Source organism: Oryzias melastigma, linkage group LG24 (assembly GCF_002922805.2).
Source record: "Oryzias melastigma strain HK-1 linkage group LG24, ASM292280v2, whole genome shotgun sequence".
Taxonomy (NCBI): Eukaryota; Metazoa; Chordata; class Actinopteri; order Beloniformes; family Adrianichthyidae; genus Oryzias; species Oryzias melastigma.
Window position 1 is genome coordinate 19955701 of NC_050535.1, and position 15029 is coordinate 19970729.

At 39.3% G+C, this 15029-nt stretch overlaps 1 long non-coding RNA gene across 2 annotated transcripts in view; it reads right to left on the bottom strand.

Annotated features, from left to right (window-relative positions):
• Window positions 1–10828, bottom strand: part of LOC112158241 — a 21746-nt gene extending 10918 nt beyond the window's left edge. Inside the window, exons 1-3 of one of the 2 annotated variants that reach the window (XR_002921278.2) lie at window positions 9344–10828; window positions 4157–4363; window positions 3764–4077 (exon numbers count right to left, since the gene is read on the bottom strand). This is a non-coding gene — a long non-coding RNA (uncharacterized LOC112158241). Of the gene's footprint in view, window positions 1–3763; window positions 4078–4156; window positions 4364–9343 lie in introns of those variants that run through there. The other variant, XR_004947315.1, reaches the window with a different exon arrangement.
• Between the last annotated feature and the right edge of the window lie 4201 nt (window positions 10829–15029).

The following is a 15029-nucleotide window of genomic DNA, read 5'->3' on the forward strand; positions in this document are numbered from 1 at the left end:
ACCGAATGAATGTTGAAAGAGAACGTTTATTACGAGCGTGGAGTCCTCGCCTTGGATTAATATTCTACCTGCTGATCGAGTCACTGTAAATGTCACATGCTCAAAGCTGAGTTCCTGATTGGCAGATGCGACACAGCGACCTGTCAAACTCCAGATAAGGAAATTTTGGCCATGCTGCCACATTTGCACCTCGTCACTCATATCAAACTGCTGCCAAACCTTTGCGCCCATTGCTTAAATCGGGCTGTGGGACTTCAGATCACCTTAATTCCCTTTTGTTCCATTGAGTTAACATTGAAACTGGCCACCTCCACTGCACGAATCTTGTTCGGTGTGAATGCAGCGTAATGCCCATGTAAAAAACCAAAGTGGTGCACATCCCGCTTATCTTGCTCCGGCCTTTTCGTTTTCACAGCTCTGTTACATTAAATGTCTGTTGTAGAATTCTAGCCGGGAATAAAAAGACAAATATTCATTTCTCCTGGTGTTTACGATCCCCTCTTCCGTGTTTTAAAGCGAACTCTACCCACTTATGACTATCAGGTCCAAGTCCATGATTGGTCACAGTTCTGCATTGCTGCAATTAAGCATCAAAAAGTTTTACCAGCTGAACCTTCAGGATGCGATCAACAAGCACCTAATTTGTACGTAGAGCCCGCAACCCAAGTTAAAATCTTGCCAAGCAACGCGCGATCACTAGCGTTCCAGACGCAGAAGCCTGAAATTCTGGACTCAGCTTTGGGCATGCGATGCGTTCAGTGACTTGATCATCGGGGGGAGTACACAGCGAAACAATCTAATCATTCTCATCCTGAAATTCCATCAGTTTTCTTAATCTTCAGTATCCCTCTCTGGACCGCGGGGTTGGGGGAAGGCCGGCACACCCTGGGCAGGTCTGAGCTGGAGCGATCACCCTCACTCTGTCGGCCCCTGAGAGGCTGACTGGTGGGTGGACACAGAGCTGCTACGGTGTGGGGAGGCAGCCTGCTCGGGTCTCCTTCATTATTTTATGATGTTTTTCATACTGTCCTCGAGACGATGATAAAAAAGATTCACAAAATGTATTCTAATTTTTCCTTTCTAGGAACAGAAAGTCTTCAAACTGTTCAATAAAAAAGTTTTGGTATTTATTTATTAGATCTATATTTCATTTATTTTATAAATGAGGAGGAAGAGAAAAAACAAATAGAAAATACAATGTATATAATTGTCATGATTGTAAGTTATACAGCAGGGGTCTGCAACCTTAAAAGAAAAAGCCATTTGGGCTCATTTTCTACTGATTTCTACTGATTTGCATTCACAATACATATTAATTATGTATATTTTTTGGCACAAACAGCAAAAATATAAAAAGAAACCAGCATCTCTCAAAATGTAATTAAAAAATAAAATGTTTTTTACCTTATACCTTGTATATGCTAAATTAGCCAAAAAGCAAGTATGTTGCTAAATTACTAGCTAAACTCCAAAATAGGCAAATATTCCTCATTAAACTAAATTATTAAAAAACTTTAGCCTGTTGCTAAAATAGAAGCTAAACTCTAAATTAGCCTTTAAAGCTCCAGTGATTAACACATTTCCCAAAAATGTTAGCATGTTGCTAAAATATTAGCTAAACTCCAAATTAGCATTAAAAAACTCAAATTAGCAAAACAAAAAAAGGCTAGCTCGTTGCCTAATTACTAGCTAACCTAAAAAAATAGCCTAAAGTTCCTCAGTAAACTAAATTGTTCAAAAACGTTAGCATGTTGCTAAAATAGAACCAAAACTCTACATTAACCTTAGAAGATAACAAATTGGCCTGTCATGAAAATATTAGCAAAACTCCAGTTTTGTTGAAAATTACTATAAAGATGAAAACATAGTCTATGAATATATTAAAAGGCTTGCTGTTAATCTACTTAACATTTTAACATTTGAAGACTTTCTCATTCATTTCACATTTTACTCAATCACATACAGAAATGATGCTTAGTAAGCATTCACACAATTAAATAATCCTTACTTTAAAAAATTGCTATTATTTTATTTTTCTTCAGCCAGGGAGCCACCATGAAGAGATAAAAGAGCCACATGTTGCTCCGGAGCCGCAGGTTGCAGAGCCCTGATATACAGCTAAGTTTGATAAAATGACGTTTCCTACCTGTTGACTGTTCCTCCAAACCATCCAAGTTGATGGTTCCACCGCCCTAAATCTGGTTCTGTCATTCAGAGGGAGTTTTTCTTCCCATTGTCGCCTTTTTCTAGCTAAGTCCAGGATCATGCTACGAATCCTTCATTGCTGATTCCTTCTATGGTAAAATACCATAACAGGGATCCCGCGGGGTCTTGAACAGTCTTAAAGGCTTGAATTTAAGAATTTGGAAATAAGGCCTTAAAAGGCATTAAAAAAGTCTTAAATTTTATTATTTTGGTCTTGAAAATGGTGGAGTTTAAAACTTTTTCGTATGACTTTTCTGGTCTAAAGTTTTATTTATTAATTCCTATTTATGGTTTATTTTTCAAAGCATGATTATGTAAATAAAGCGCGTTTATCAACATCCTCCTATATGTCAACTGCTGATTTTAAAAAAAGAAGATGAAGAAGGGCGGTTGTTTCATTTAACCAAAACTGTTTACACTAATTTGGTTATGACTCCCCGATGGTTTCCCCGCACCAAAACGTGTGTAATGAAGTGATGAGGGTTTAGTGATTGTAACTTAATTACTGAAATTTGAACTGTCTTTGATTACGTTACTCTGTTGCTGACAAGGATTTCGTCTTTTTTTCGTCCATAGGTCTGGGAATTAGGCAGAGAAATTGGTCTTAATTTTTCATATGTAAAGTCTGAAATTTAAAGTCCCATTACTTGTGACACAGTATGTGAAATTTGTTGTCCGCATTTGACCCATCCCATAATACTGAGTGTCAAGCAGGGGGGCACTGGGTCCCATTTTTTTAGTCTTGGAATGACTCGGCTGGGATTTGAACACACGACTTTCTAATCTCAAGGTGGACACTCCACCACAAGGCCACTGAACTTGAAGAAACCTGTTGAAACCCTGAATTAATTCAATCTGGTCTCACTGGAATAATCTGGATTAAAGTGGATAAAAAAACTAGAATGTTTTGAAAAACCTGAATTATAACTTGAATCTCATACTAGTCATTGTCTTGTCAGTACAGTTTGTGTTTGGAGCAGTTTTAGCTGATTTTGCCTGTTCTTTGTTTCAGATTGTGTGTTGTTTTGTGGTTTTGACGGCAGTAAAACCAAAGTTTGCTGAGAACCTCAGACGTTTGGCTTCATCGTTGCAGCTCTGAGAGCAACGATGAAGCCAAAGTGGTGACACTTGTGTGTTAATATGTGTGTTAGCAGTGTGTTGCTGCTCCAGCAGGTTTGTGAGCGCGGCTATGTCAGTGCGAGTTAGACCATGGCCTGAGGTCATATCTGCGTCAGGCGGCTGCTCGAGCTCAGAGCCAGAGTATGATCCCCTACTCCTCTAATTAGACACATTAACATACACACACACACATCCAGCTCACACACACTCCTCTTCACCCTCTTGCTTCATCCTTGTTCTTCCTCTCCTCTGCCTCCCACAATAGGCCTGTTGCATGACCCGAGGCGATGCCGACCACACCACATTAAAACCTGAACTAATCAACCTCATACTCTCATGGACATTTACCCACACACACCCGGCCCACCCGCATGCCAGCCTCCCTCTGCTTCATTCTCCAAGCAGAACACGAGCGCCGAGTCGTGGTGGTTTGCTGATTAAAGGTGGCGGCTGCGGCGAGCGGTAAATTACACCTTGAAAAGGACCAAAGGAAAAAAACATTAGGGAATAAAGGAGGAAGAATTTAATATGTCCCCCTAAGCTTTTTAACTGTACATCATTTGTTTGTCATGTAAGGAAAATCAATGCTCCTGCTTGAGGTGGAAGTGAAGCAAACGCCTGCAGGGTAATGCACAAATCACTGCAGTTCTGTCAACACGCTACACCAGCCGTTTCACACGTCCAGCGTGAAGACCACTGCAGTCAAAGTCCTTCATTATCAGCAGGAGTTTCATGTAAAAAAACACATCTCTGCTGGAGGAGAAATGACAAAACGTCACAAAACATACTTTTTTTCTCGCTCAAGAGAACTGTGAGACACACCTGAGCTTACCTTAAAGCCACGATCACATGCATCATAAGGAGGGTCGACCCATACGGGGGCTGTAGGTTCCTGGGTTGTCCGGGCCTGTAGAGTGTCCTAAAGAGGAGCACGGGTGCAGTTCCACTCGTGTAGCCATCTCAACGGACATCATGAAAATGGAACGAACCATTGTTGTCAGGAAATGGTGGTGGAGGACCCAAATACAGGAGACCAGGCCTGGTGACAGGAACCCAACACATTTAATAAAGTAACCCAAACTCAGAACATGACCAAAAACACTCAAAAACAAAACCCACAGTACCCCTCCCAGAAGGGGTAGATCCCAGATGCCCAAATACTTAGGAGGAGGGAGCATGGAAGAACAAACAAGACAAGTAAAACATGACCAAAACTCAGAACATGACCAGAAAACACTACAAAAAAACACAGTACCCCTCCCCAAAGGGGCATATCCCAGATGCCCAAAACCTAGGAAGAGGGGGTATGGAAGAACAAACAAGACAAGTAAAACATGACCAAAACTCAGAACATGACCAAAAAACACTACAAAAAAACACGGTACCCCTCCCCAAAGGGGCAGATCCCAGATGCCCAAAATCTTGGAGGAGGGGGCATGGAAGAATAAAACAAGAAAACATTTAGGGTTCAGATCCCCTCCCCAGGGACAGGCGTGAATGGAAGTGGTGTAACTGGCAGGGAAACTCAGAACATGACCAAAACACACTCCAAATAAAACCACAGAACCCTTACAATTGTTGTGTGTGGTAATTGTGAAATATCTGTTAGGATGATGAAAGTTACACACACTTTTGATAAACAAGTGGTTCTGTCATAGGTTGTCCTAACCCGTACTCTGATAGTTAGTAAGGTGCAAGTACTTAATCCTACTGACCGATGCCACACACATGGGTTGTGTGCGTGATACGTGAGTGTCTATTAGACGTCCACACAAACTACACTATGATTGTCTAATTTCCTCGAGTGCACACTTATCACGTGAACAGCACTAACGGGTCCCTTGGGTAGTCTGCAGGATTTGAAAAAATAACACGTCTTTGTCTCTCCTACTTCACCCTTACTTACCCTTACTGTTGTATGTGTTCGCTACAATCACACAATGCCAAAGAGCATGAACATGTTCTCTCTGTGGTACACTGAGTGGTCCACAACCTTGATTTTTAATGCCATATCCAGGTTTTCCATATTTTTTTTCCACCCGTGATCCAGTCTGTTGTGTACTAGTGATGTTTTTTCCTGGAGGTTATCGGTACAGCCATGTTCACGCCAGGCTCAGAAACAGTTAATCAAATAAAATGTGTAACTCGACACATGTATAGGTGTGTTTCAGGTTTCCATGTTCAAAACTGTCATTTCCGCGTCACTACTCAAGTTTTAAGTCAGTTTTCAGGCTCTATGTACAAAATGTACCAACCAGCTGATCTTTGACCAATCAGGAACTCTGATTTGGTAGTGATGTAAGGATAGTGTCCTTTTCAAAACACAGAAGTTTGAAAAACTCTGAAGCAGATTCACCAGATTTGCTCTGCTTCAACCTTTTGCTCTAAACCTCTTCCAGCTGTAGGTACATGTGCTGGTATCAGTAGCACCACCTGTGTGAACACCATAAAAAGGATGTTCAATAAGTCACTTTTAGCATGTTTACAGGTTGAATGCTGCATCAGACCTGTTACTTATACGCGGTTTGAATGTAGCATCACTCCACTCAGCAGATGGGTACAAATAAAACACCAATCATTGCAAAGATACAAATAAGTGAGTCTGTGTGCATTTGAGCCAAGAGTCTACAGCAACAGGTGATTGTTTTGTTTGGTACCAGTGATGTCAAATAACATTATGCTACACCTGGAAAATCCTTACTGGTGTGAAGTTATTTTTTTGTGTACTTTTTGTGTACCACCATCATTAACACAACATTAAACTAAATGACAGAATTTTACTTATTATACAGATATTTCATCCTTTTAACCTTTTATCCAAATTTTTGGATAAAAGGTTACAAAGATCAAAAACAAGAAAATTAAATTAAAAAAAAAAACTTTTTATAAGACATAATTCTTTTTTTTTTCGCAGCATCTTATTTTTTCAAACTGAATCCACATGTTGCAAGTGTCCAGAATAAAAAAAAAACTGCTGTGAGAACATGGAGACATCTTCACGAGAATAAAAGCTTCTTAATAAAAAAAAAAAACGGATTCTTCGTCAAGCTGCTCCAGTAACGATTAGGTTTGGGTATTAATAATAATTTCCCAAAATAATTTGATTAGATTTAAAAGAGCCTGGATTGATTGGATTCAGATTTTTGGATTCAATTTTGAGTTTAAACATTTATACACATTTGTGCACAATTGCATTAACAATCTACTATATGTTTTGAATATATGTATATTAATCTGATCCAGTTCACATACTGTAAATGTATCAGTGAAATAATGAGATTGTTAATATCATCCAGTGTTACATGGATTCTCTAAAGGAGAAGTTCTAACTAAAATGTTCAGATCATTAACATTGGAAACATTGTTCTGCTTCTCCTGGAGGACGTTTCAGTTTGACCACTAGGTGGCGATTGTGCTATAGCATTACAACTTATTGCAGAAGAAGAAAAAAGTATGAGCAAAAAAACGTTTTAAACCTCAAATTGTTACTTAAAAAATATTTCCTTAGAAGAGTGTACAAAATTAATGTCTGTGAGTTTATAAAGATGTTCATTTATTAAGCAATGTATGTTTAGGTCAACTTAGTGTTAGCATTAGCCGTATTATGGGAAATTCCATTAAACGTTAGCATCAAGCTAACGATTTTAGCTTTATGTGCTAAATTGATCTCTATTTTTATAAATCGATTATTGATCTGTTAAGGTTATCAACCCAGTCCTAGTAATGAAAAGCAAATCTATCCTTTAAAACAGTTTCCATATCAAGCAGAAGAGTTTCAGGAGGATCTGCGCGTCCTGAAGGTTTGCTGAAATGTTCCTCCTCAGTAAACACGGCAGCACACAGAACCTGTTAGCAGTCAGACATAAAGGCTCGGCAGAGCTCAACAGTTCACGCTTCCAGCACCTTTCACCTGGAAAACTAATAATTATTGACTTCCCTCCAGCGAGTGTTGGGGACGTTCGCCTGGGGCCTTTGACCAGCTCCTCTGACCCCCCCCTCAACACACAAGAGCGCACAGGATGCCAGAAGTGCTGCTGACAGCAGACACATGCAGCCTCAGAGGCAAAAGTCATCGTCTATTTAGCGTCATTCCAGCACCAGCCGAGCGCGGATCTTAAATATGGGGGTTGGAGAAGAAAGCGCGGTGGGTCAGAGGACAGGTAGAGGGACGTGTGCTCATGGGGGAGGAGGGGGCGGGGGGCAGAGAGGGCTTTATTTTGTGACTTCGGCAGCACCAGCATCGCCTGGAGGGCTTCAGGCCTGCCACTCCCAGCCAGAGGAGAGAGCCTGTCACTACGCGTCTGTGTCACTGCATGTGTGTGTGTGTGTGTGCGCGCTGCACGTGTGCACGTCAGTGTTTTCTATGCCTTGTCCATTTAGTGTGTGTGTGTGTCAGTCCTGCTTTTTGTCATCTGCTAAAAGCTGCCATGCCACATTGTGTCTCTCTGCTTCCCTTCATCGCTCAGGCAGCCATGATCGCCCATCTCACTCATTTCTGGGGACGGGGGTGGTGGGGGGAGGGGGGCAGCCATGCAATTAAAAAGTGTTTTTCCAAACAATCTGATCCTAATCATGTTTATTCAATTAATATGTGGTTTAGGTGATATTCTGGGACGGAAAGTTCTCTCATTTAAAAAAAAAAGGTCATGAATTTTTTTTCAGTTAAGCTGCAATTAATCGAATTTGTGCTGAACAAACCAATTAACTCCCGTTTTCATCAGTCAAATACCTCCAATTATTACATTGTTTTCTTCATGGCAACTTTTTTTTTAAATATAAAAAGCTGAAAAGAATTAAAAAAAAACAGAAATAATGTTAGTGTGAATGCTTTTTGCAGAAAGTAGTTGCTGAAGATGCTGAAGCTTTTTGCTGAAAATTTACTGACGCAATTTACGTCAATTTCTGAAGGGATTTGCTGAAAATGTAAAAGCTATTTATAAAATGTTAAATTTGCTAAAAGAAAAGGAAAAAAATCAATTAAAATTGCTTAAAAATCCCCAATACATGACAAATTTCCCAAAATATTTAGTAAGTTTCTTAAATAACAGCTAAACTCAAAATTAGCCCAAAAAACCTCAGTAGATGTCAAATTAGCAAAAACAGCTAGTTCATCATTTAAATACTAGTTCAACTCCAAAATAGCCTAATTCTTCAGTAAACTAAATTACTAAAAAAAAACTGTTGCTAAAATAAAAGCTAAACTGTAAATTAGCATAAAAGAACCTCAGTAGTTAATAAAATTAGTAAAAAAAAGCTAACACATTCCTTAAAAACTAGCTACTCCAAAATAGCCAAAAATTCTTCAGTAAACTGAATTAGTCAAAAACCTTATCCTTTTTCTAAAACAGAAGCTAATATCTAAATTTGTCTATAAAAACCTCAGTATATAACAAATTAGCAAGAGACGTTAGCATGTTGCTAAAATAGAAGCTAAACTCTAAAATTGCCAATTAAAACTTCAGTTGATAACAGATTAGCAGAAAAAAGGCTAACACATTACTTGAATACTAGCTAACTCCAAAATAGCCTGAAATTCCTCAGTAAACTAAATTAGCCAAAAACGTTTTAAAAATAGAAGCTAAACTATAAATTAATCTAAAAAATCCCAGTAGATAACAAATTAGCCAAAACGTTAGCATGTTAAAAATACTTGGGAAACTCGAAATTTTTTTGAAAATAACTATGAAATATTAATAGCCCATGAATATATTTAAATGCTTGTTGCCAATATACTTAAAATTTGATTCATTTCCTATGGGACAGATTTCATAACCTTTAAAGTTTATGAATACCAAAAATATAACCAGTAATGTCCTCAACAAGATGAACATTTTCATACCAAGATTGTTGAAATCGCTGAAAGTGTGATTGAGTTTTTAAGTGCCGAAAAACTCACAGAAAGCAGCAGGAGAATCACTATAGTGTGAATGTTTAGTAAACATTCATATGATAAAATGCTAAAAAGAAAACCAAAAACAAGCCTGAATGCTCTTTAAAAATGAAACAGATCACTCCTTACCGCGTTTCTCTTATGTTTTCAGATGGAAAGACAAATCCAGAGGGAAGTTCTTGATTTTATTGGACTTTCTGGTGTTTCAGTCGGGAAGTGGAGGTCATTCTGGCAGGAACGGGCCTTCCTCTCACAGGTAAACAAAAACGACGTTTGGTAACAGGATGGCTGCACGCGCAGAAATACTTCTACAAACCACAACGGAGCAGACACAAATACAGCAGAGGAAGCACAGAGCCAATTGGTAGAAACAGTTAGGTATGGGAACTCAGAGGAAACACATTACAGAGGTCAGGATATTGGCAGTTTCTTTAAGTAATTATATTTTAAATATTTTTCAAACAGATAGCAGCGTCTTCCCTTTGTTTCGCGTTCCTAATTTAATCTTTTGAACTTGGATGTAAATTTGCTTACTCATGTCGAAGCAGTTTTGAGAGGTCATAATGTTTGTTACTGTGGTTAATACTCTGTTATTACGCTAACGCAGCTAATATTTAGCCGTATCAAACTGATTTTCTTTTGTTTGTTTTTGTTTTACGTGTTAATAACGAGGTTGTAAGTTGTGTTATCACAGTGATGATTGTTTTAGCGGTATCAGTCTTTTTTGACTCGCTCTCAAAGCGGAGTGTTCAGGTATTGTGAATACGCTAACACAGCTAACGTGGCTAACGTGGCTAACGTGGCTAACGTGGCGTGATACAAACAAGTTGTAGCTTCTGTGAACTTAGTAAAGTCTGACTGATTGGTTTATTTCTGACTCTTGTCTCTCTTAATATCCCTTATAGCTTTAGTATACCTTATTTCTGATATCATTTACAAAAATAGCTTATTTCTATTTTGTTTTTTTGCTGTATTTTTTTTACTTTTTTCTGATCCGAAAAAAAAATCTGAACATTGACTCTAAAACCGAAACACGATCCGAACGGTGGTTTTGTGATCTGTTACACCCCTAGAAGAAACAAAGTCTCTAATGAACGCTGAGCTGGCTATCAAATTTCAGAACAAAGGCCAGGGCTATATGGAGCCAAATATTATTTGAAACCCAAATAAAATAAATTAAGAAAAGATTGGTGTTTGGCCAAAAAAAAAAAAGTAAAATATCTGAAACTTTTTGCTATTCTAAAATAAAAAGAATTATATTCAGCTTCAAATGCTCTAATCTTTAGCTTTCCAAACTCAAAATTTCAATTTCAAACTTTTTTTTTAATTTTTACTTTTTTTCACTTGTGAATCTGAACATTTCAGTTTCAAAACTTTTGACCCCATTGTGGCACTTTGGGGCGGGGCTAACGCCAAGAACCAATCAAAATGGATAAAGCTGATAACTTCAGTCCCTGTGTTTTCACCGATAATTATGGTCAGAAAATGGCTGTATTGCCTGTACTGTGACCACCCTCGTCGATTTATATTGGTCCTCCGTGTTAGCCCCGCCACAGCGCATCACAGCGGGGCCAAAAGTTTTGAAACTGAAATTTTCAGATTAAAATTTCTTTTTAAAAAGGGTTGAAACTGAAAAATAACTTTTGAAATTTCCTTTTTTATTTTTTAAACTTAAAAAACAGATCACTTGAAGCTGAAAATAATTACATTTATTTTAGAATAACAAAAACTTTTGGACATTTTACTTTTCTTTTGGGGGGGGCAAACACCAACATTTTTTTCAATTTGTTTTATCTGGGTTTCATTAATATTGGCCTCGATTTAGCTCCATGAACTACTGTTAGAAGATATTCTACAGAAGGAAAAGCAGCTGTAGACAATAAATCATTAACCAAATGCAATGATTCACTATCCAGAGACTTTTTTTTTACTATAATCAGCTAAAAGGACAAAACCCATCAAACCAGGAGAATCTCCGACCCCCAAAACTCAAACCAAGTCTGGATAAAAAAATCTGCAGCGATGTTAAAACGCTTGGCTGTGTTTTGTTTTGGCCGTCTGTGTCTTCACGGGATCTGCCGCCATGCTTGCTCCTCCATCACAGCTCACTCTTCTTGACTGATTAGGACTCAGGACTGTTTTGCATTCAGGAATCGGCGGCTGACTGACATCTCTCAGGCACTCGTCTCTGGGGTTTGCTGCCTCTGTCGCGACTGTCACTGCTGCGGGTTGGGCGGGTGCGTTTCTCCACCTTCAGGTCAACCCCTTCAAATATTCGCCTCATCAAGATGAAATGTATTTTTTATTTAAATGAGATATTCTAGTACACAATTTTTAAAATAACGTTTGAAATAAAGAAGTTGCTGCAAAACCAACAAACCCCACCAGTTGCTGATAAAAACATTAGTAAATATTAGTTTGTGGCTCTTAGGGACAACAAGAGAAATCACAGGCTGAGCCTCAATGGACTTGTGTTTATTTGCAGACATGAGAGAGTCTCCTCAGTGTTTGGACAGCTTGAATTAAAAATATCACCGCCTTGACAGACACTGGCCTGTTTTCATCGTCGGTAGCGGATGACTGATGTGAGGTTGCGGCTGTGTGTCTGCTGCCATCTGCCTGGCACGTCTGGCTGTATTCGGCACGTCAACGCAGAGCGAGGAGGTTTCCCACAACTGACAGATGTGTTAACTCCAAATCGGCCCTCGAAACCCAGCCCTGTCACCTCCGACACGCCGCTGTCAGCCTCCCCCTGACAAGCTCTGGATGTGAAATCTCTCAAAAGAAAGCAGCAGTCTCTTAAGCAGTTTTTAAACGGCTTTGCTGTTAAGGTAATTTCACCAAAAAAGAAAAAAAACAGCAGAAGGGACAATGTTGGAGTGATTTAATGACAGTTTTTGACATCTGATAGATTCCTGACGATTTTAGATGTAACCGAGTTTATTTCCAAAACAGGAAAAAAAAATTAAAGATGAATGATCCTCAAATTCAAACTCCTAAAACAGCCCCATTATCATAAATTATATGTCATTCGTATGGTATGTACTATCTGTAGTACGAGGTGTCCAAATTGACAATTCCAGAATCCAGTACCCCAGAATTTTTTTTAAAAACAAGTGAGCTTCAAAGCTCACTAGTATAGACTAACATGCATTTGAATGATTTGTCATTTGAAAAATCCTCCAAATATTAGGTATTTACTTTACCAAACAAGTGACATTCTATTTATAAAAAACTATGTTGAGCGTGTGTCTAAATTGTGTTTAATTTTGGACACTGGATCGTCCACTATATAGTCTTCAGGGATCAGGGAACTGTGAGGGAATTCTGATACAATTGTGGTAAACGAAGCTCACGTGTGAGAGGAGACTCAAAGAAAACTGTTCAATTTGACATTTTCCTTAATAATAAAGGATAAACAAATAATTGTATGTATTTAAAGTAATGACGTTTTTTTATAAAAATGTTCCCAGTAGTGTTTTAATTATTATTATGAAGTTTTTAACCAAAATCCCACAACCTAAATGCTTTGAAAAGCCATTTTTCATGTTGATCTGAAGCCTCTGTTTCCAAAATCACTGAGGGGGCGTGGCTTTTGGAGCTCCGCCCCTGATCCCCCCCTGTCTCAATATGATATTTCTGCGTCTCGCTAGCATAAATCTTCACTGCTGCTACATAAAAACATCCATCAATCTGGGTAATGTCCAGCCGTATGGTTCTGATCCAGATGTCAGCTGGACGAGGAAGTGAAGATCTTCATGGACAGAACTTCCTCCAAAATCCTGATTCTTTCTCCTTCCAGTTCACCAAAGACTCTTTTAGCTAATTCTCCAATGTTTATTGACTGTGATCAATACATTCAATCATTGGTTTCTCAGAGTTCTTGATAAAATAATCAAAGCTAACATCAAAATGCTCTTTCATTGATTTACAATCCTTTCCAACTGCGGTCAAATGAGCCGCCGTTCACATTTCCGTGGTCACATCAAGAAGCTCCGTGGAGTCTGGTGGAGATTTTCCAGCGTTCTCAGTCCTGCTACCGTAAGTATTGGATGAAACTCACACCAAAAATCCAGTGATGCTGATTTGACCACAGAAATGTGAACGGCGGCTCATTTGACTGCAGTCAATGTGAAGATACCATCTTCTCTTCTCCAGAACCTGAACTAGACACTAGGAACAGATGAGGGTTTAGTGCATGTGCAGCAGAGCTGTTGATGGAAAGAAGATCATTCATTCAAACAGAGTCTGTCCAAGACACTTTGACTGATTTAAAAGGAGAAGTACAAAACTAAATGATTTCTTATTATATTTGTTCTCTTTCATAAGAAAAATGCCACACAGACATGTTAAAAACTCTAAAACAGGATTTTCATTGGAGGGGACTTTAAGCTCCAAATATCTCTCAATCGAAGTTTTTAATGAGGTGTTAGTGCATAGCTAGCCTTGAGTTTTTTTCCTAGTTACATCAGATAAACATGTATGGCTGTTTTTTTCCAGTCTTCACATCAAAGTAATTTTCAAATTTCCCATAGTAGCTTGTATACTATATTGACCAACATTATTACCATCTCCAACAAGATGTTTTTAAAGATTTTTTAAAGATGTATTTGTGGTGTAACCAGAGGTGTATAGTAATGAGAAACATTTCCTTGAAATACTTCTTGTAAAAATAGTACTCCTTACAGTAGTTTTACTGCTCCACACCATCATGAGTAGTACAAATATTTCCTTCAGTCATTTAAAGGAATTTCTGCTATTTATCATAACTAAAAATGAAAACAGCTTCTTTGATGCGCGGAGTCTCTATTATTGTGTTCGTAACCAGGACACTGGAAAAGACGGACGTGTGGAAAAAAAAGGGCAGACTTTTAACTCTTTTAATTCTGCTGGAGGAAGCTGGTTAACCCTTAAGTGTTTCGCCCCGAGGACATCCATGAAAACTTAATCAACCCCACCTGGGATGGGTGCTCCACAACAATGACTGCTGGTGTTGTGTGTACGTGGGCGTGATGTTCATGCATGGCGAGGCAGCGAGTCGAGGTCAGTGAGGTATGCTGGTCGATGTCTTATTGATGAGAGGCTTGCAGTGGGTGGGCAGAGTTTGTGGTGAGGTGGCAGCACCGCGAACGCATAGAGGGGGAAGAGGAAGGAGGTTCGGCGGCAGATGAAGGCGTTCTGATCGGTCAGGACGCCCAAAGGCGCCGGAGCTTTCATCTGGATGTGCCAGGTTTGTAGCTGCAGGACCGTAAAACAATGTGAGTCTCGCCGTGGAGATCGATGCGCCCGCCAGTCTGCCGCTCATCAATACACATTGATCACAGAGCGCCTTATCTGTTCTGTATGGTAATTCATTAAAGCTAATGAGACCGCACAAACACACACATTCACACAAGCTCGCTCATCCCACCTGAGAGGTCATTTCTTTCTTGTGCTGAGAGGCACCAGAACAAAACATTCATTTATTATTCAGAAATATTTTATTCATCTATTCAATTAGCTGCTATTCTCCTCATCCAACCTAAAGAATCAATGTGGCCACTGGATATGATATGCACAGTTCGTTTTCTGACTCACAAACAAACACACACTCACGGGGAGAGGTGAGACTGTGACTGGAATGGGTAATGGAGGCTGCGGCGCCGAGGCCGGCAGCAGCACGCATGCTCCCGCCGCGGCTCGGCGCAAACAAAGAGCGGAGAGGAAGCAGCTGAACCTTCATGACATTTCAGGGACAGGGTCTTCGCTGCATCTTCAGCGCGTCATACTAAGTCATGCTCCCTCAGTTTTGACGTCTACCTGCTGCAGTCTGTCT